This window comes from Oncorhynchus tshawytscha, linkage group LG16, assembly GCF_018296145.1.
Source record: "Oncorhynchus tshawytscha isolate Ot180627B linkage group LG16, Otsh_v2.0, whole genome shotgun sequence".
Taxonomy (NCBI): Eukaryota; Metazoa; Chordata; class Actinopteri; order Salmoniformes; family Salmonidae; genus Oncorhynchus; species Oncorhynchus tshawytscha.
The window spans coordinates 34,165,845-34,187,478 of NC_056444.1; the positions used below are offsets into that span (position 1 = coordinate 34,165,845).

The 21,634-nt window shown below is 39.1% G+C and overlaps 1 protein-coding gene across 2 annotated transcripts in view; it reads right to left on the minus strand.

Annotated features, from left to right (window-relative positions):
• The window catches only part of LOC112215607 (cadherin-18), a 374,693-nt gene that overhangs the window by 125,727 nt on the left and 227,332 nt on the right, over positions 1–21,634 (minus strand). The window lies entirely within an intron of this gene.

Consider the following 21,634-nt stretch of genomic DNA (forward strand, 5'->3'; position numbering starts at 1 on the left):
GGAAAATAGCTTATAGGTTGTATACGGGTGAGACCTAGTGTCCGATCGGCACCTCTATAGATACAGTTTCAAGAAAGGAAAAGCACACATAGGTTAAGAGATAGCAAAATAAGCATAGTAACTGTGAGCCCACACATAGGGAGTAGTGACATACACATCAGTGAGACACATAGGAGTAATTTAATCAGAATTAGAAATACATACACATAGATTTTGAGAATAAGATAAAGGGAAAATAGCACATACATAGATCATAGAAATACATACACATAGATTTTGAGAATAAGCATAGGAACTACAAGGTTTTACTAACGATGGGTAGTAAATCCTCAAAGGAGGTCCCGGAATTAACCGGAGATAAGAGGTAAATCTAATGCCCAAAATGAAGAAAGAAGTATGAATTTGAGAGACGTCTAGATGTAGAAAAATGTGATTTAATGATAAAGTAGATACATAAGACGTGTGTAGATAGTCAAGGGAAACAGCAGGTTGAGGGTTAACTACCTGGCTGTCTGAATCCCAGAAAAGAAGGTAAGAAGGCAAGCGTAGAGAAAGGGTGAGAGAAAGTTACCAGAAGTATATCAGCAGGGGAAAAAATTATGTGCGTGTGAGACCTAATAATTTATCAAAAGTCATAATAGTAATTGTTCCTAAATGCTGAGTAGGAGATAGAGAGAGTGACATGGGTCAAGAGAGGAAAGGAAAAGAGAAGATAAGGGGACATACAAGGAAAAAGAAAGAGGCAGGGAGAACGAGAGAGAGAGAGTAAGGAGAATCCTCGCTGGGGAAACGCTTGGACCTTTTTTCTATTTTCTGGGAATTGTCTCGGTAGTACGTGCCGGAGTTTACGACTACAGACAATTATAATAATTGGGTTAATTGCGTCTCCATCATTTCAATAGTGTTGGTGGTCCAGGGGTTGAATTCTTGCCTACACGCGGGAGAATCGAGTTCGTATCTCAGCCTATGCACCAACAGACTAAAATTCATTCTGATTGTAATTCAAATATTGATATGTTTGGCCGGGAGAGATACGGTTGTTAGTGTTTGTTTAAGATATAAACTGAACGTTTTAATAGCTGGTTTAGGTTAAATTGAAAGACTAATTCATTCTAAATAACATCGAGGCTAGTTTGATGTAATACGTTGTCTTGCCTAACTGATCTACTGGAATAACGTATTGAGAAAGGAGTCATATTGAAATTACTGAATCATAGAAGAGACAGTTACCTAAATCTAAGGAATTCTAAATAATAGAGGAGAGACAATTGTGGTAGAGTTGTGCCCATCGAATGGTGTTTTTATTCTTATGGATTGACTGATGTAGGTTATACATTTTGGCGATTTGCATATTGCTTTTAAGTCTGGGACAATTCATAAGGGTGAAGCCGAAAGAGAAGGGAAAGTTATAGATTGTTTAGGTAACACCAGTGAATTTGAACAGGAAGTTAATGTATTCTAACATTATAATCTGTTTCCATTACGTGGAGCAATGTCAACTCAGCAAAGTGGATTGCAGGTTGAGTTAATTTTATTTTAAAGGGACAGTGCACATTAATCATAGTTGTGTGTGTCTAATGGCAGGGTTTCCTATTAAGCATTTTCAGAGACTGTTTGCAGACATACTGAATGGGATTTAATGTTGCAAAGCAAGCTTGGGCTAAACTAGTCAAATAGTAGGGGAATTTCATAGATTTAAAGTACGGCATTGTAACCACGGGTAGCGCACGTTCAATTAAGTATAATGAATCATTGAGGAAATTTAAAACTAATGATTGGAGGGAGTACAATGGAATTATCATTATTATTAGGTTTTGTTTGTAGTAAGCGTTTGGGTTTCTGAATCGGGGTAGTGTAATGAATGCTGACCAAGTGTTTTTTCTGTGAAAAGGAGAGCTTCATTGTCTTTCTTTCGGATGTTTTCTGGGGGCTGTAATCTTGAAGGGAGCGAGTGAGATAGAGGCATGTTCCTACCAAATTGAAAAGGCCTGGAAATATTTTGTTTGTTTTATGCCTTTGGGTTTGAGGAGATTTCCATGTTTCCTAGATACGATATCTTCAAGGGGTGCGCAAACATATGGAATATTAGAAGTTTTAATTAAACACGTGAATTCTTTTGATAATGTTCTGGGAACCTAGGATACAACATGTAGAAAATGTTTGATGGTCTTTCTTTAATTTGTATAATATACAGTGCCTTGCGAAAGTATTCGGCCCCCTTGAACTCTGCGACCTTTTGCCACATTTCAGGCTTCAAACATAAAGATATAAAACTTTATTTTTTTGTGAAGAATCAACAACAAGTGGGACACAATCATGTAGTGGAACGACATTTATTGGATATTACAAACTTTTTTAACAAATCAAAAACTGAAAAATTGGGCTTGCAAAATTATTCAGCCCCCTTAAGTTAATACTTTGTAGCGCCACCTTTTGCTGCGATTACAGCTGTAAGTCGCTTGGGGTATGTCTCTATCAGTTTTGCACATCGAGAGACTGACATTTTTTCCCATTCCTCCTTGCAAAACAGCTCGAGCTCAGTGAGGTTGGATGGAGAGCATTTGTGAACAGCAGTATTCAGTTCTTTCCACAGATTCTCGATTGGATTCAGGTCTGGACTTTGACTTGGCCATTCTAACACCTGGATATGTTTATTTTTGAACCATTCCATTGTAGATTTTGCTTTATGTTTTGGATCATTGTCTGGTTGGGAGACAAATCTCCGTCCCAGTCTCAGGTCTTTTGCAGACTCCATCAGGTTTTCTTCCAGAATGGTCCTGTATTTGGCTCCATCCATCTTCCCATCAATTTTAACCATCTTCCCTATCCCTGCTGAAGAAAAGCAGGCCCAAACCATGATGCTGCCACCACCATGTTTGACAGTGGGGATGGTGTGTTCAGGGTGATGAGCTGTGTTGCTTTTACGCCAAACATAACGTTTTGCATTGTTGCCAAAAAGTTCCATTTTGGTTTCATCTGACCAGAGCACCTTCTTCCACATGTTTGGTGTGCCTCCCAGGTGGCTTGTGGCAAACTTTAAACAACACTTTTTATGGATATCTTTAAGAAATGGCTTTCTTCTTGCCACTCTTCCATAAAGGCCAGATTTGTGCAATATACGACTGATGGTTGTCCTATGGACAGAGTCTCCCACCTCAGCTGTAGATCTCTGCAGTTCATCCAGAGTGATCATGGGCCTCTTGGCTGCATCTCTGATCAGTCTTCTCCTTGTATGAGCTGAAAGTTTAGAGGGACGGCCAGGTCTTGGTAGATTTGCAGTGGTCTGATACTCCTTCCATTTCAATATTATCGCTTGCACAGTGCTCCTTGGGATGTTTAAAGCTTGGGAAATCTTTTTGTATCCAAATCCAGCTTTAAACCTCTTCACAACAGTATCTCGGACCTGCCTGGTGTGTTCCTTGTTCTTCATGATGCTCTCTGCGCTTTTAACGGACCTCTGAGACTATCACAGTGCAGGTGCATTTATACGGAGACTTGATTACACACAGGTGGACTGTATTTATCATCATTAGTCATTTAGGTCAACATTGGATCATTCAGAGATCCTCACTGAACTTCTGGAGAGAGTTTGCTGCACTGAAAGTAAAGGGGCTGAATAATTTTGCACGCCCAATTTTTCAGTTTTTGATTTGTTAAAAAAGTTTGAAATATCCAATAAATGTCGTTCCACTTCATGATTGTGTCCCACTTGTTGTTGATTCTTCACAAAAAAATACAGTTTTATATCTTTATGTTTGAAGCCTGAAATGTGGCAAAAGGTCGCAAAGTTCAAGGGGGCCGAATACTTTCGCAAGGCACTGTAGTATGAAACACGACTGTAAAAGGGTGGTATGACTTTTGACCTCTATCATGGCTTTCCTTTGTGGTCTGATCAGCCTCATTGGAGGGCCATTTGGATAATGAATTTAAATAATGGATGACAGTTTAGCTAATCAGGTAGAACAAATAGAAGGCCAGCATTAGGGACCAGAACAGGTAGACATAGAATATATACTAGCCGAACACATGAGAAGACTGTTTGTTAACCAAATCCGTATGTCCAAGATTTTGTGTCCTACAGGTGATTTACAGGAGAAGGTGATTCACTCAATCCAACCAGGAGATGGGGGGGGGTGAATCCAGTCCATGAGGAGAATATACTGGAAGCAGCCCCATTGGGAAGGCCCATACCAGGTTCTGTTAAAACCACTGCCTTTGTCATTAAAATAGCTGAGAGAGTCACTTGGGTCCACGTTACCCACTGCAAGAAGGTATGTACACATATAAACACTGCTGACACTGCTGATCCCACACAGAGTTAGGAGAAGAACCAAATACCAACAGGGTCCAGGGGTTACCTCCTTATCGAACATTTCCTATCCCGACCGTTCATCACTGTGTGTGCTCCTAGAAGTGTGAGTATGGGGTGGTACCTAGCAGACCGACTAAGGGCAGGAGAGGGTTGGCGGTTTTCGGGAAGAGTAGGGGCTCTGAGCTGCATCATAGTCTTGGTAACCTTTCTGATACTTCCAGATCCATCACCTGCCAGTACTGATTATATCATTGTCATTGATACAAAGTAAAAGATAAACTACAGAATAAGGAGTCAAAGAAGATCAAGATGTAGGATTTAAGGTAAACATTAAACAATTCCCTAGGAAAGCAATAACTCTAGAGAGATTGGGTTTGCCAGATTGATGTACTCGGCCAACCCACCTAGGTTCACTTTAACGTTTAAAAATAATAAGTTGTATTACAAAAGTAGTTTGAAATGTTTTGGCAAAGTTTACAGGTAACTTTTGAGATATTTTGTAGTGACGTTGCGCAAATTGGAAGCTGTTTTTTTCTGGATCAAATGCGCCAAATGAATGGACATTTTGGATATATATATCGATGGAATTAATCGAACAAAAGGACCATTTGTGATGCTTTTCGGATATATAAGAGTGCCAACAAAAGAAGCTCGTCAAAGGTAAGGCATGATTTATATTTTATTTCTGCGTTTTGTGTGGTGCCTGCAGGGTTGAAATATGCTATTGTCTCATTGTTTACTGTTGTGCTATCATCAGATAATAGCTTCTTAGGCTTTACTACTACTAAGCCTTTTTGAAATCTGACATGTTGGCTGGATTCACAACGAGTTTAGCTTTAATTTGGTATCGTACATGGTTGATTTAATGAAAGTTTGAATTTTATAGCATTTTTTAAATTTGGCACTCTGCATTTTTCCTGGCAATTGGCCAAGTGAGACATCAGTTCTGTTATACTCACATACAATATTTTGACAGTTTTGAAAACTTTAGAGTGTTTTCTATCCTAATCTGTCAATTATATGATTATTCTAGCATATGGGCATGAGAAATAGGCCGTTTACATTGGGAACGTTATTTTTCCAAACATAAAAATAGTGCCCCCTAGCTGAAAGAGGTTAATGGCTGAAAGGTAATCGTTAATGTGACTCATTTAGGTTTGGAAGTACAGGAGACAATTCTTAACCTCACAACAGCTTTATCTGATGTAGGGTGGGCTCGTACCAGCAAAGGACGCATACGATAGAAACCACCAAAAGGTGGTGGTTAGGCACTTGCGCTCCTGGGTTATTGGTCCAACCAGTTGGAGTTAACCTTTCTAGCGCAGGGGTAGCGGAACTCAAAAATAGTTTTTGGGGAAATATGTAACTTTCACACATTAACAAGTCCAATACAGCAAATGAAAGATAAACGTCTTGTTAACCTCTCTAGGGTATGTGGGACGTTAGCGTCCCACCTGGCCAACATCCAGTGAGATTGCAGAGCGCCAGATTCAAATACAGAAATACTCAATATAACAATTCAGAAAACAAAACATATTTTTCATAGGTTTAAAGATTAATTTCTTGTGAATCCAACCACAGTGTCAGATTTAAAAAATGCTTTACGGCAAAAGCATACCCTACGATTATTTGAGAACATAGCCCAGCAGACAAATCATTACAAACAGTAACCAGCCAAGCAGAAGAGTTACACAACTCAGAAGTAGAGATACAATTAATCCCTTACCTTTGATGATCTTCATATGGTTGCACTCAGAAGACATTAATTTACTCAATAAATGTTATTTTTGTTCTCTTTACATCCCAAAACCTCTGTTTTGTTTGCCCGTTTTCTTCACTAATCCACAGGCTCAAACGCAGTCAAAAAAATCCAAATTGTGTCCGTAAAGTTCATAGAAACATGTCAAACGATGTTAATATTAAATTCTCAGGTTGATTTTAGCCAAAATAATCTAGAATATTTCAACCAGACAATAACGTCGTCAATATAAAAGGTAAAGAAGAAAGGCACTCTCTCGGGATTGCGCATGAAAAAGCTCTGTGACACGTCAGGGTCCACTCATTCAGACTGGTCTTACTCCCTCATTTATCAGAATACAAGCCTGAAACAATTTGAGTCCTAAGTCAATGGATACTGTAATGGCATTGAATAGAAAACTACAAAACCAACAAAAAATTGACTTCCTGAATGGACTTTTCTCAGGGTTTTGCCTGCCAAATCAGTTCTGTTATACTCACAGACACTATTTTAACAGTTTTGGAAACTTCAGGGAGTTTTCTATCGAAATCTATATAATATATGCATATCACAGCTTCTGGGCCCAAGTAGCAGGCCGTTTAATTTGGGCATGCTTTTCATCCAAAATTTCGAATGCTACCCCCTACTCTAGAGAAGTTTACCTTTTTGGGATAGGAGGCAGCATTTTCACTTTTGGATGAATAGCGTGCCCAGAGTGAAGTGCCTCCTACTCTGTCCCAGATGCTAATATATGCATATTATTATTGGTATTGGATAGAAAACACTCTGAAGTTTCTAAAACTGTTTGAATGATGTCTGTGAGTATAACAGAACTCATAAGACAGGTGAAAACCTGAGAAAAATCCAACCAGGAAGTGGGACATCTGAGGTTTGTAGTTTTTCAAAGCTTGGCCTACCGAATACACATTGAGATATGGATGAGGTTGCACTTCCTAGGGCTTCCACTAAATGTCAATCGTCTTTATAAACTGGTTTCAGGATTCTACTATAAAGGAGGGGCTCATGAGACCTCTTTGAGTCAGTGGTCTGTTAGAGAGCCTCGGTCTCATGACGCGCGCTCCCGACAGAGTTACTTCTCATTCCAGTGCTTTTCTGAAGACAAAGGAATTCTTCGGTTGGAACATTATTGATGTTTATGTTAAAAACATCCTAAAGATTGATTTGTTTGCCAGGGACTATAACGGATCTTTTCAAGTTTTTGTCTGGATGAAGTGCCTGCGCCTCATGAAGATGGATTACTGGGCTGAACACACTAACAACAAGTGGCTATTTGGACATGGATGGAACTTTATGGAACAAATCAGTCATTTATTGTCGAACTGGGATTCCTGGGAGTGCCTTCCGATGAAAATCATCAGTTTTCTTTAAACTTGACACAGCGGTTGCATTAAGGAGAAGTCTATCTATAATTCTGTGAATAACACTTGTATCTTTTGTCAATGTTTATTATGAGTATTTCTGCAAAATCACCGGATGTTTTGGAATCAAAACATTATTGCACGTAACGCGCCAATGTAAACTAAGATTTTTGAATAGAAATATGCACATTATCGAACAAAACATACATGTATTGTGTAACATGATGTCCTATGAGTGTCATCATCAAGATCATCAAAGGTTTGTGATTCATTTAATCTATATTTCTACTTTTTGTGACACTTATCTTTGACTGGAAAAATGGCTGTGTATTTTTTGACTTGGCTATGACATAACATAATCATATGTTGTGCTTTAGCTGTAAAGCATTTTTGAAATCTGACACCATGGGTAGATTAAGTTATCAGAGGCCAGTTATAGGAGGCTAAAGTAGGCACAGGAGGAGTTTTGACAAGGATGGGAGTAGCTTTGTCTCAATGCTATTGGCATCCTCAGGGAAGTTTCAGATTAATTCAAAGCTATGAATCCAATAGGTGAAGACTTTACCACTACGTTATTTTCGTGGTTGACAATAAATAAAAATGTGGATTGGATTAATGACATCTTTTATAATCACCAGAGATTTGTGAATGATACTGGGGATGCAGTAAAGGGTTTCTCTGACCAATTATCCGCCACCTCCCTCATGACCTGGTAAAATAGACTGACTCTCGATATGTTAATTGGCAGAAAAGGTTGGGGTAATATAGAATGCTTGGGGTTCATTGCTGTACATTTATTTTTTAATAACATTGCCATTGCTGTATTGTAATAACACAGCTCCAGAAGAATCAGTGACCAAGGCCCTGGCTGTTTTAACCACATTAGCTCATGATTTAGCGGAAAACTCAGGGGTGGATAATTCTCTAACAAATTGGTTTGACAGTATGTTTGGGAAATGGAAAAATGTCAAAATCACTGTGTTGTGGGCAACTTTCACCTGTATGAGTGTTTTGGTTCTGTTTGGATGTTGTTTGTTCCCCTGTGTGAGGGGTTTGATTTCCAGGACTCTGGAGAGGTCAATGACGCAACAGATGGTGAGGTAAGGACCGATTCCGAGCTCCGGCCAGGGGGATGACGAATACAGGCATCCAGGCCTAGGAGATGGCTCCGTTTCTTTTAACTACGAGGAGCCAATGTTAGAAGAGACTGTTTTAATGTTTAAGACTGTTTTTTAATGAAGATTGTGTTAAAAATCCTAACAGGAAGCGTTATAATTGGATATAGGCATATAACAGTCATTGCTGAATATCAGCTGTACATACATGTATTGGTTTGAATTATTCTTGTATACCATATATTCTTGTTTCCATATAGTATTTGAGGTATCAGTGTATATTATTTAGTCATTAAGGGTGGATTGTTGATGGAATTATTATTATTATTATTAATATTCCACCCTGAAACCATATAATTGTATGAAATTGATTAGGATCATAAAATTATTATTAATAATGTGTGTAGTTTTAGTCAGTAAAATTATAAATCTTTACAATATATAATTTTAGTATCTTAAACACAGACTGTCTGAGCAAAATTCAGTGCCGACCTTGCTAGAGGCCTCTGAGAGATTTGGGAGAGGGCAGTGAGTACTCCCTAATCTTGAGGGAGGACAGGGAGTGCTTCTCACGGTCCCTAATCTTTGTCGGCTGGGTATTGATACAGTATGTGCGTAGGATACCTACTGTTCGTGTGTATGTATGTGCATATGATGTCTGCTGTTTGTGTGTAAAAGTATGTGCGTAAGGAGCTAGTATAAAATGAATGGTTTTGTACAATGAACTAGCGCTCTCGTGAATAAATATTTTGACTATTTAGCTGGGCCTCCGTCTGTTTTATTCAACCAGTATCTTACAAATTCTGGGTTGCAGACCGAGTAGTGTAATTGAATTGGGTTATGAACATTGAGAACATAATTCTCGTGACAAGGGCACAGAGAATGGTTACCTTTGGGATTTTTTTAAACCTCTTACAGCTACCCTCCTACTTTTTTTAAGTTCCTCCTAAAAACATACCCAAATCTAACTGCCTGTAGCTCAGGCCCAGAACCAAGGATATGCATATTCTTGGTTTCATTTGAAAGAAAACACTCTGAAGTTTGTGTATATGTGAATTGAATGTAGGAGAATATAACACAATAGATATGGTTTAGATAATACAATGAAAAAAACATATGTTTTTTCTTTTTATTGTTGTATCATCATCTTTAAAATGAACATGACAAAACAAACATTCAGATAGGATGATGGGGACAATTTCCGTGAAAAACATAAGAGGGCAACAGTACTTTTGCAAAGTTTCAGAAAAGATAACTTCCAAAATGAGTGTGCTACATGACATTCATCATGATGTCACCCAGGTGTCCCACACAAGTAGCCCAAATGTACCGAAATTGGTGACATTGTACATTTTGAAGGGAATAACTATATACAAAATATCAAAATGGTATTCTAACACACCACCCCAAAAAATGCAGAAAAAAAGATATACATTTACAAAATAACACTTTCAATATTTGGAAGACCCTCAGTCCTCTACACAATATTGTGCTGCTGATGCCAGGTGCCATAGCAGTCTCTTTCTGCTGTAAAGCAGAGGGTCAACAAGCATGTGGTGCAGGTAATGGGGGACTTCATTTTGCAAAGAACACAGCAATGCCTCCATGCTGTGCCCTTTTGGCCCTGAGACACATCCATGCCTGCAGAAATAAATTTGGGCAGATGAACACCAGTTGTGGCAGGAGCAGAAGGGACAGAGGTAGAGGGGCCAGAACGTGGTGCAGTGGTGCTGTAGCCAGCAAGCTCCTTGATGAGCAGCTCTCTGAAGGCTAGCTGTGAGATGGGGGGCTTTCCACAGCTCTTAGCCATTTCCTTGTGTAGGATGAATGCATTCACCACAGCAATGTCGATGAAATGATAGAAGAAGGTCTTGTAATATTTCATCGTCTTTTGGAGAACATTGTAATAGCCTATCAGTGCATCTGACAGGTCCACACCTCCCATGCACTTGTTGTAGTCCTTTATTGCAGTTGGAATGGGTACATTTTTTGCAGTCCATGCCCCAGTAGCGCTGAGACTACAGGTGTTCGGCAAGATGAACCAGCTTCAGTGGGGGATGGACACCTTGGCACTGGGGGATCCCATTTGGAGTCAGTGTCACTGTGAAAGAAAATGTTCAGTTAAAATAGTTTCACATATGAGCCCTGTATCAACAGGTATAATAAACAGATATATATAGAGCACAGGGAACATAAGGTTGAATATATTATTATAGACCTGCTAGATCTACTGTCTCATTTCTATTATTAAAGACCAGCTAGATCTACTGTCTATTTTATATTATGACATTTGGCTAGATCTATTGTCTCTAGTATATTATGACAGACCAGCTAGATCTACTGTCTTTATTATATTACAACAGACCAGCTGTATCTACTGTCTCCATTTCACTTTGGCCATTGTTGTGGGCCTGCCCTCCCCTCAACAGCCTCAAATAGGCTATTTCATCTGGGTAAGGTGGAGCGGCAGACACGCATCTCGGCCATGCTCCCTCTAATCCACAATATGTATATATACACACACTAACATAGGCTATTGGTCATACACATACATACAAACATAGGCTATGGGTCATACACATACATACAAACATACTCCCTCCCACAATGTATAGCCAACGTGTACTTTACACATTTCATTACACTTTTATACATTGCTACTACATTTTTTTTAAATCACAAATAATATTTTATATTATTAGTTACAAACAAAGTAATTAGCATGAGAAGAACTTACCAGTCCAAAACGAGGTCCTCTCCGTTGAAAAAATATTCCTCCATTTGGGAATCAAAGCTATGCTAGCTAAATGAATCGTCCTCCAACAATCTCTGTCTCACTTTCCAGATCAATTTCTTCTAAAACTATGTGTACATCTGTATATCTAGACTTAGATTTAGCTTTCCCTGACTTAGTCGCCATACTGATTGATTTATAAACAGCTGAAGATGCACTTTACCAAAATAGTGCTGTGCGTAACATGCGTGGCTCCTTCCAGGATGCGTGGCTCCTTTATGAATCTTCAATGGCAAATGACCCACTTTACGCCGGAGTTTACTACATGGGTTGGTCTTCCAACACATAACCATTACATACTGCCGATGACCTCAGCTCATTGGCTATCGACCAAGCTAGATTTCAAGACGATCAGTGGTCATTGGGTTAAAATACAGTCAATCAACGAAACAGCGGTCATATCATTGGTGCACAATGACTTCATTACTTGTTGTCTTCAAATCGGTTTCTTTCAGTCAATACGTCTCGCGAAATGACCCATCACGTTTGGTTGTGTTACAAACAACCAGTTGATTGCAATGAAACCAAACATGACTGGATAAAGTCACGTTTAGTGTGTGTATTTACATCGAATGTGTCGTTGAAAATTGAATGAGAAGGAATTCACAACACAAGCAGTTCACAAAATGTTTTGTGTTAAGATATAAAAATAGATTTTATCAAACAAAACACCATTCATTGTGTAACAATGAGCATTGGGATTGCAAACAGAGGAAGATAGTCAAAGGTAAACAATTTATTTTATTGCAACTTGTGATTTTGTTACGCCTGTGCTGGTTGAAATAGTTTTTTTTATTGGGCACTGTCCTCGGATAATCGCATCGTATTCTTTCACAGTAAATCCTTTTTTAAATCTGAAAACACAGTTGGATTAGCAAGATTCTAGGCTTTCGAAACATGTGAGACACTTGTATTTTCATGAATGTTTAATATGACTATTTATGTAGCGATCACCGTATGTTGTCGACTTTAATCCCGCTAATGGGTTCGGTGCACAGAGAGGTTAATTCTCAAACCTTCAAAGTAAGACATACAGTACGCCTACTCATTCAAGGGGTTTTCTTTATTTTTCCTTTTCTACATTGTAGAATAATAGGGTAGACATCAAATGATGAAATAACACATATGGAATCATGTAGTAACCAAAAATGCGTTAAACAAATCAAAATCTATTTTATATTTGTCATGTTCGTCGTGATATTGAGACCAAGGCGCAGCGTGAGTAGAGTTCCTCATAATTTTTATAAACTGAAACTCACCTAACAAAACAACAAACGAAACGTGACGCTACTGATGTGCACTAAGGCAAGTAAACATATACAAGATTCCACAACACAAATGAGGAAAATGGCTACCTAAATATGATCCCCAATCAGAGAAAATGATAAACAGCTGTCTCTGATTGGGAACCATATCAGGCCAACATAAACATACAAAAAACCCTAGACATACAAAACCCTAGACAAACAAAAACTAGAGTACCCACCATAGTCGCACCCTGACCTAACCAAAATATATAGAAAAACAGAGATATCTAAGGTTAGCTCGCGACAATATTTGAGATTCTTCAAAGTGCCACCCTTTGCCTTGATGACAGCACGCTTGGCATTCTCTCAACCAGCTTCAGGAGGTAGTCACCTGGAATGCATTTCAATTAACAGGTGTGCCTTGTTAAAAGCTAATTTGTGGAATTTCTTTCCTAATGCATTTGAGCCAATCAGTTGTGTTGTGACAAGTGTTTTGTTGTTGTTGCTTTATTTATCTAGGCAAGTAATTTAAGAACACATTTTTATCTACAATTACAGCCTACCTCAGACCAATTGTGCGCCGCCCTATGCAACTCCCAATGACAGCCGGTTGTGAAACAGCCTGGAATTGAACCAGGGTCCGTAGGGACATCTCCAGCACTGAGATGCAGTGTCTTAGACCACTGCGCCACTCAGGAGCCCAAGGTATGGGTGGTACACAGAAGATAGCCTTATTTGGTAAAAGACCAAGTCCATATTATAGCAAGAACAGCTGAAATAAGCAAAGAGAAACGACAGTCCATCATTACTTTAAGACATGAAGGTCAGTCAATGCTGAAAATTTCAATAACCTTTAACATTTCTTCAAGTGCAGTCGCAAAAAACATCAAGCACTATGATGAAACTACTGTAGCTCTCATGAGGACCGCCACAGGAAAGTTAAGACACAGAGTTACCTCTGCTGCAAATGATAAGTTAATTAGAGTTGCACCTCAGAATGCAGCCCAAATAAATGCTTCAGAGTTCAAGTGGCAGACACATCTCAATATCAACTGTTCAGAAGAGACGGTGTGAATCAGGCCTTCATTGTTGAATTGTTGCAAAGAAACTACTATTGTAGAACACCAATAATAATAAGAGACTTGCTTGGGCCAAGAAACACAGAGAAATGGACATCAGACCGGTGGAAGTCTGTCCTTTGGTCTGATGAGTCCAAATTTAAGATTTCTGGTTCCAACCGTTGTGTCATTGTGAGACGCAGAGTAGGTGAACAGATGATCTCCGCATGTGTGGTTCCCACTGTGAAGCATGGAGGAGAAGTTGTGATGAGGTGGGGGTGCTTTGATGGTGACACTGTCAGTGATTTATTTAGAGTTCAAGGCACAATTAACTAGCATGGCTACCACAGCATTCTGCAGCGACACGCCATCTGGTTTGCGCTTAGTGGAACTGTCATTTGTGGCTATTTGACCAAGAAGGAGAGTGATGGAGTGCTGCATCAGATGACCTGGCCTCCACAATCATCAGACCTCAACCCATGTGAGATGGTTTGGGATGAATTGGACCAAAGAGTGAAGGAAAAGCATCCAACAAGTGCTCAGCATATGTGGGAACTCCTTCAAGACTGTTGGAAAAGCATTCCTCATGAAGCTGGTAGAGTGGATGTCAAGAGTATGCAAAGCTGTCATAAAGGCAAAGGGTGGGTACTTTGAAGATGTCCAAATATAATATATATAAAAAATATATAATACATATATTTAAAAAATATATATATATTAATAGATTTGTTTAACACTTTTTGGTTACTACATGATTCCAAATGTGTCCTTTCATACCTAGTTTTGATGTCTTCGCTATAATTTTACAATGTAGAAAATAGTACAAATAAAGAAAAACCCTTGAATGAGTAGGTGGGTGCAAACTTTTGACTGGTACTGTATGATACTATCATCGTTTGAAATGTCCAATTGGTTATTCCCATTCAGGAGTCTCAAGCTGTTAATAAGTAAAATATGTTTCCAGTAAAGATAGTCTACTACTACTTGCCCAACAGAAGAATAATATATCTTTTGTGATCCATGTTTTTTGACTTTGCTCAGAAGTCAAACATCTGAAATATGACTTTCTTTTACATTTATAAAGTTTATCATAAAGTTACAAGTCCCCTCCCTCATGTCAAATACTGTGATTCAGGAGGTGGGATAATTAAGGGCATTTTGTGACCTTTTGTGACGTTTCATTTGATTCTCTTTGCTAATTTAAATAAGTACTGCTTTGTGACCAACAATGCAGGAGTCTCCGTATATCGGCATCGTTTACATAGCTCGGTAGCTATTTGACTGAGCGTGTCAGCAAATATATACTGAACAAAAATATAGATGCGACATGTAAATTGTTGGCCCCATGTTTCATTAGATTAAATAAAAGATCCCAGAAATGTTCCATATGCAAAAAAAGCTTATTTCTCTAAAATGTTGAACAGAAATTTGTTTACATCCCTATTAGTGAGCCTTTCTCCTTTGTCAAGATAATCCATCCACCTGACATGTGTGGCATATCAAGAAGCTGATTGAACAGCATGATCATTACACAATAAAAGGCCACTGTAAAATGTGCAGTTTTGTCACACAACACAATGGCACAGATGTCTCAAGTTGAGGGAGCATGCAATTGGCAAGCTGACTGCAAGAATGTCCATCAGAGCTGTTGCCAGAGAATTAAAGGTTCATTTCTCTACCATAAGCTGCCTCCAACGTCATTGTAGAGAATTTGGCAGTACGTCCAACTGGCCTCACAACGGTAGCCCACGTGTAACCATGCCAGCCCAAGACCTCCACATCCGGCTTTTTTACCAGCAAAATTGTCTGAGACCAGCAACCAGGACAGCTGATGAAAATAGTCTTCAATAAAGCTGTTTTGTGGGGAAAAACAGATTCTGATTGGCTGGTCCTGGCTCCCCAGTGTGTGGGCCTGGCTCTCAGAGGGTGGCTGTGCCCCTGCCCATTTGTGAAATTCAAAGATTAGGGCCTAATACATTTATTTAAATTGATTTCTATTTTTGTTCAGTATAATTACAGGTTTCCCCAATTAATCTAAAAGACACTTATAGGTTTCTGCTTTGATCTGTGTCTGGTGTTAGCAAGTCACTGGCTAGCTAGGTATTCAGCCAGCATGGAACAAAAGCGGGGGAAGGGTTGCCCAAAACTCGTCATGTCATTTCATCATGAGATATGGCAAACAGAATATGCATAGAAGATTGTTGGAAGACAACTGCAGAAAAACCCCACCAAAGAATATGTTTCATACAAAATGTTTGATGTCATTGATAGTCATGGTATATCATATACAGTGGGGCAAAAAAGTATTTAGTCAGCAACCAATTGTGCAAGTTCTCCCACTTAAAAAGATGAGAGAGGCCTGTAATTTTCATCATAGGTACACTTCAACTATGACAGACAAAATGAGAAGAAAAAAAACAGAAAATCACATTGTAGGATCTTTTATGAATTTATTTGCAAATTATGGTGGAAAATAAGTATTTGGTCACCTACAAACAAGCAAGATTTCTAGCTCTCACAGACCTGTAACTTCTTCTTTAAGAGGCTCCTCTGTCCTCCACTCGTTACCTGTATTCATGGCACCTTTTTGAACTTGTTATCAGTATAAAAGACACCTGTCCACAACCTCAAACAGTCACACTCCAAACTCCACTATGGCCAAGACCAAAGAGCTGTCAAAGGACACCAGAAACAAAATTGTAGACCTGCACCAGGCTTGGAAGACTGAATCTGCAATAGGTAAAACGTTTGGTTTGAAGAAATCAACTGTGGGAGCAATAATAAGGAAATGGAAGACATACAAGACCACTGATAATCTCCCTCGATCTGGGGCTCCACGCAAGATCTCACCCCGTGGGGTCAAAATGATCACAAGAACGGTGAGCAAAAATCCCAGAACCACACGGGGGGACCTAGTGAATGACCTGCAGAGAGCTGGGACCAAAGTAACAAAGCCTACCATCAGTAACACACTACGCTGCCAGGGACTCAAATCCTGCAGTGCCAGACGTGTCCCCCTGCTTAAGCCAGTACATGTCCAGGCCCGTCTGAAGTTTGCTAGAGAGCATTTGGATGATCCAGAAGAAGATTGGGAGAATGTCATTTGGTCAGATGAAACCAAAATATAACTTTTTGGTAAAAACTCCTCGTTGTGTTTGGAGGACAAAGAATGCTGAGTTGCATCCAAAGAACACCATACCTACTGTGAAGCATGGGAGTGGAAACATCATGCTTTGGGGCTGTTTTTCTGCAAAGGGACCAGGACGACTGATCCGTGTAAAGGAAAGAATTAATGGGGCCATGCATCGTGAGATTTTGAGTGAAAACCTCCTTCCATCAGCAAGGGCATTGAAGATGAAACGTTGCTGGGTCTTTCAGCATGACAATGATCCAAAACACACCGCCCAGGCAACGAAGGAGTGGCTTCGTAAGAAGCGTTTCAAGGTCCTGGAGTGGCCTAGCCAGTCTCCAGATCTCAACCCCATAGAAAATCTTTGGAGGGAGTTGAAATTCCGTGTTGCCAAGCAACAGCCCAAAAACATCACTGCTCTAGAGGAGATCTGCATGGAGGAATGGGCCAAAATACCAGCAACAGTGTGTGAAAACCTTGTGAAGACTTACAGAAAACGTTTGACCTCTGTCATTGCCAACAAAGGGTATATAACAAAGTATTGTGATAAACTTTTGTTATTGACCAAATACTTATTTTCAACCATAATTTGAAAATAAATTCATTAAAAATCCTACAATGTGATTTTCTGGATTTTTTTTTCTCATTTTGTCTGTCATAGTTGAAGTCTACCTATGATGACAGGTCTACCTATGATGACAATTACAGGCCTCTCTCATCTTTTTAAGTGGGAGAACTTGCACAATTGGTGGCTGACTAAATACTTTTTTGCCCCACAGTATGAAGTGTACCCAGACTTCACCCTGTCTAGTTTCAACTCTAATAGTCCAAGATGAACTAGCTAGCTCGATAAAACAGTGCTGACACTTCATAAATAATTTGTGAAACCATAATGTGTGACAGGATTGAATGTTGCATGCAATGTTCAATGTTGTATGAGTTGCTTTGCGTATCAGCAAATTTGCTTGAGATGATCTCACCGCAGCACTGCTCAATGTGTCCATGTTACTTGACATGGGCGTTTTCTAATATCTAGTTGAGCTCCCCGCCCACTCAGGCTGTTTGTTGGTCTTTCTAATAGTTAGAAAAAGTACATTTTCAAAAATGCTGAGCATTTCTAGCTGGAAAAATATTATTGGTGATGTTTTGGTCATTCAAAAGGTTATTTTACATGGGATTCAGAATGACTGTTCGAGACCTTTAGAACCCATGTCACATACCTCATCTTATTGTGATGCTGCATTCATAACCAAGTGGGAACAATATTTAACGGCCCTCGAAATGGTAATTACTAGTGGGAACTCGTTCATCATCCTGAGCTCCCACTTCTCTCACATGCTCGACAACAGCATTTTTGGCATTTAAATGCAACAAAACATTATTTATAAAAAGCGATCTATTAATATATTTATTTTAAACACAATCATTTGTGTACAAGCTTGATAGCTGTACTTTTAGTTTATGGTTCATGCAGCATGATGACCATGAAACAATCAGTGATTCTCAATGTGTTCAAAGCACATGAATGCATCCATCTGGTATTTAAGACATCACAACTAGTAAATTCCCACCTCCTACTTGATTACGAATGCAGCATTACCTATGGCTTGTCCCTGCTCAATTTCATTACCTCCCATTGGTTTCAATCCATTAATCTACACTGTCTGCTGTTTACTTATTGCAGGGACCACAAACCAGTTAATGCAGTTTTGAGAGCTCAAGATGACCATTTGAAATATGATTCAGTAAAAGTCACAGCAAAAAGAGAGAAACTGTCCACCTTCAGACAATTCAACATTACTACCACATATTTTGTTTCTGTTTGAAAACAATTCCAGTGCATGGGGTAGTTTATCGAATGAGCTCAGTGCTTTATGAAAAGTTTAACAAAAGCAGTAAGTGCTAAGGCGATACTTCCTGAAGCTTTTAGACTGATGATCGTCTCAGAAGACAGAAAGGGGAATCCTAGCGCAACAGACAGGTAGAAACTGAAATTTAAATCCCCCTGTTAAACAGCATCTTGAAAAATGACTTTTCATGTAATATGGATTGAAGAAATGTAAAACCACTTCATCGTAGACAAAATTACTTTCTTCTTGCCAGCTCCCATGGGGTAGCATTGATCTGTATTTTATGACAGGTGACAGCACCTATTGGGATACCCATTTCTCACTTGCCAAGGGTTTAGATTGAGGAAGGGGGTAGAGGATAGAAATGTGTGTTCCATCTTTTATATTGGGGCCTTGAATTCCTTTTAATATCTAAACGTTCTAGAACAGAACAAATATAATTTTAGTTACTCAAAATGATTGTCACCCTTCCACATTTACCAGTTGAAAACACCCTTAATCTTTTAACTTGTATTTTACACCAATTAAACAACAATATTCTGGCCAGCTGAGGGAAGATGTATACAGGATAGAGAGAGAGAGAGAAATGTATAAATGCACACCCCATGTCCATTTAAAAATGTTCAAGCAGGAGTGTTTGCCAGAGATCAGAGTCGAGTAGATGAGTAGAAAATGGATACCCCTTTCATCTAAGCCTCCGAATATTTATTTTTTTCGGTTCAATTCTGAGAAGTGAAATGGTAATGTTGGAGTACCCTTGCACATGCCCAGCTAATCAATTTAGACAGCAAAAAGGAACACCACAGGTAATTAGCTGCCACACTCCCAGACAACCCGTTCATGGGTAAGGAGAGAGCAGGTATTGACAAACTCAGGGGAATTAGAGCTGTGAAGTGTGAGGACAGTTGATTGTTACAGCTGATTTGATGCCACAGACGCCAGCAGGCCGAAGAGGATTAGCTTTAATGGACACAAGCAAAAGGGGGGAGCGGGAGGGGGAGAAAATGGGTAATTATTTTACCCATCACAGTCCTTGATTCCTTCCATTGGGTCATCAATGTTGATTGATTCTACATGTTGTAGGGACTAGCTACCTGGCTGGTTGGCAACGTTTTTCCAGGAAACAGGGACACTTTTGAAACCTGTGGATTTTCCCCAACTGAGTCAAATCATAAAATGTCGAAGCAACACATTAGATGCAACATGGAAGCTCTCAAACCAGTAGCCAATTACATTAACATAGCAGTTTGTGAGCCACCAAAACATTCAGCCAATATTTGGCTTGTGAACTGCCAATTCCTACAGCCACTACATCAAACATTCCTGTCAGCTTTTATCATACGTTTACGTTGAGATTACGAAGCATTTATTGTCCAGTATGAAACAGGGCCTCATAGAGGTTTATAAACATGGAATGGTTCTTTCTACAAACATGGTTTGTAGAAAGATGTTTAGCAACACAGCTCTAAGGAATGCATGTCTGCTCATTAAAATGCACCTGTGACACAAGGAAAGACCCAGATGGGGTGGAGAAAATAACAAGAGAAGGACAGGTGTCAAAAAACAGAGTCCAGAGGCGTGACAGTCATGGTTATTGACTGTTTAGAAAAAGGAGAATGGATAAAAAAGTTGCCATACAAACAAACTGGGGCAGAGAGACAGGCCTTATTGGGTAGGGGTTAACGAGACAGGTCAATATATTTTGGACAGATCCACACTGTCAATCAAGTTTTTTTTAAAGTCAAATACTTCTAGCAAGTTGAACTCAATGTCAATTAAACGTAAGTATTACTTTAAATGTTTATGTGGTACTGACTCAAATCTATATGAGACGTCACATCAACAATTGTTTTGAAAGTTACGATAAAAAAAGTATATTTTTGCTTGTAGTTAATGCTTGTAGGTAATTCTGTCGAAATCCCTAAGCAGTGTACTTCGAAGCAGTGTGCCGATGCATGTATCACTTTATCAGAAGTACTTAATTATTGATGTTCAAAGCTTCGTTTGATCAAATGCTTTTTTCAAACCGTGTGTTGCAAAATGCGAGATCCCACTGGTTTTGCCGTGGTTCCGGTGCTTTTTTTAGATTCCAAGCTGTTTGAAACACCGACCTCTACTGGTCACCTTACTTACAAATATGTGAAGGTAGTGATGGGGGAACCAAGCTTCCTGAAGCACTGAGGTTTTCCAGCATATTGTGTAAAATATAGGCTTTGATTAATTCTTAGAGCTACTACCCCCCTACTTTTTTCAATTTCCGCCTGAAGACATACCCAAATCTAACAGCCTGTAGCTCAGGCACAGAACCAAGGATTTGCATATTCTTGGTACCATTTGAAAGAAAACACTCTGAAGTTTGTGTAAATGTGAATTGAATGTAGGAGAATATAACACAATAGATCTGGTTTAGATAATACAATGAAAAAAAACACTGTTATTTTACATTTTCAAGCTGATACAAGTCAAATCTGGACCCCATTTATGGTCACAGTGACTCTATTGGTTTGAGTAATGACTACAAATCACTATAAGTAACTGTACGCAGATATATTACGTGCGTATATTACGCACGTATATTACAGGTTTCCTGAAAAGTTTTGAGTCATGACATCACATTGGGGTTTACAGTGCAGGTCTATACAGTACACTGAGTGAATTCCACTGAAGGCGCTATTCGCTAGACCACCCCAGGCCATCACTTTGTCATTTTTCAAAAGCACCTAAGAAGCTCAAAACGATAAATACCAAAATGGGTGAATGTGGACAGAAAGGAGGATAGCTTCTCAAAGAACACAAAAAGTGGCATTGATAGACCAATCATCACCAACTTTGAAAAATCTGACCAAGAGTCTAAAATATGATGATATAAGCTTGCCACCATTCTGGGCAAAACACACTTTTTGGACCCAAGTCTGATATGTTTCAACAAAACATTTTAGAGCCATTTGGCTGCCAGGCAGAGAGAAATCCATTGCACTGAAAAAACACTAAAAACAGCTTTTGTTTGTCCA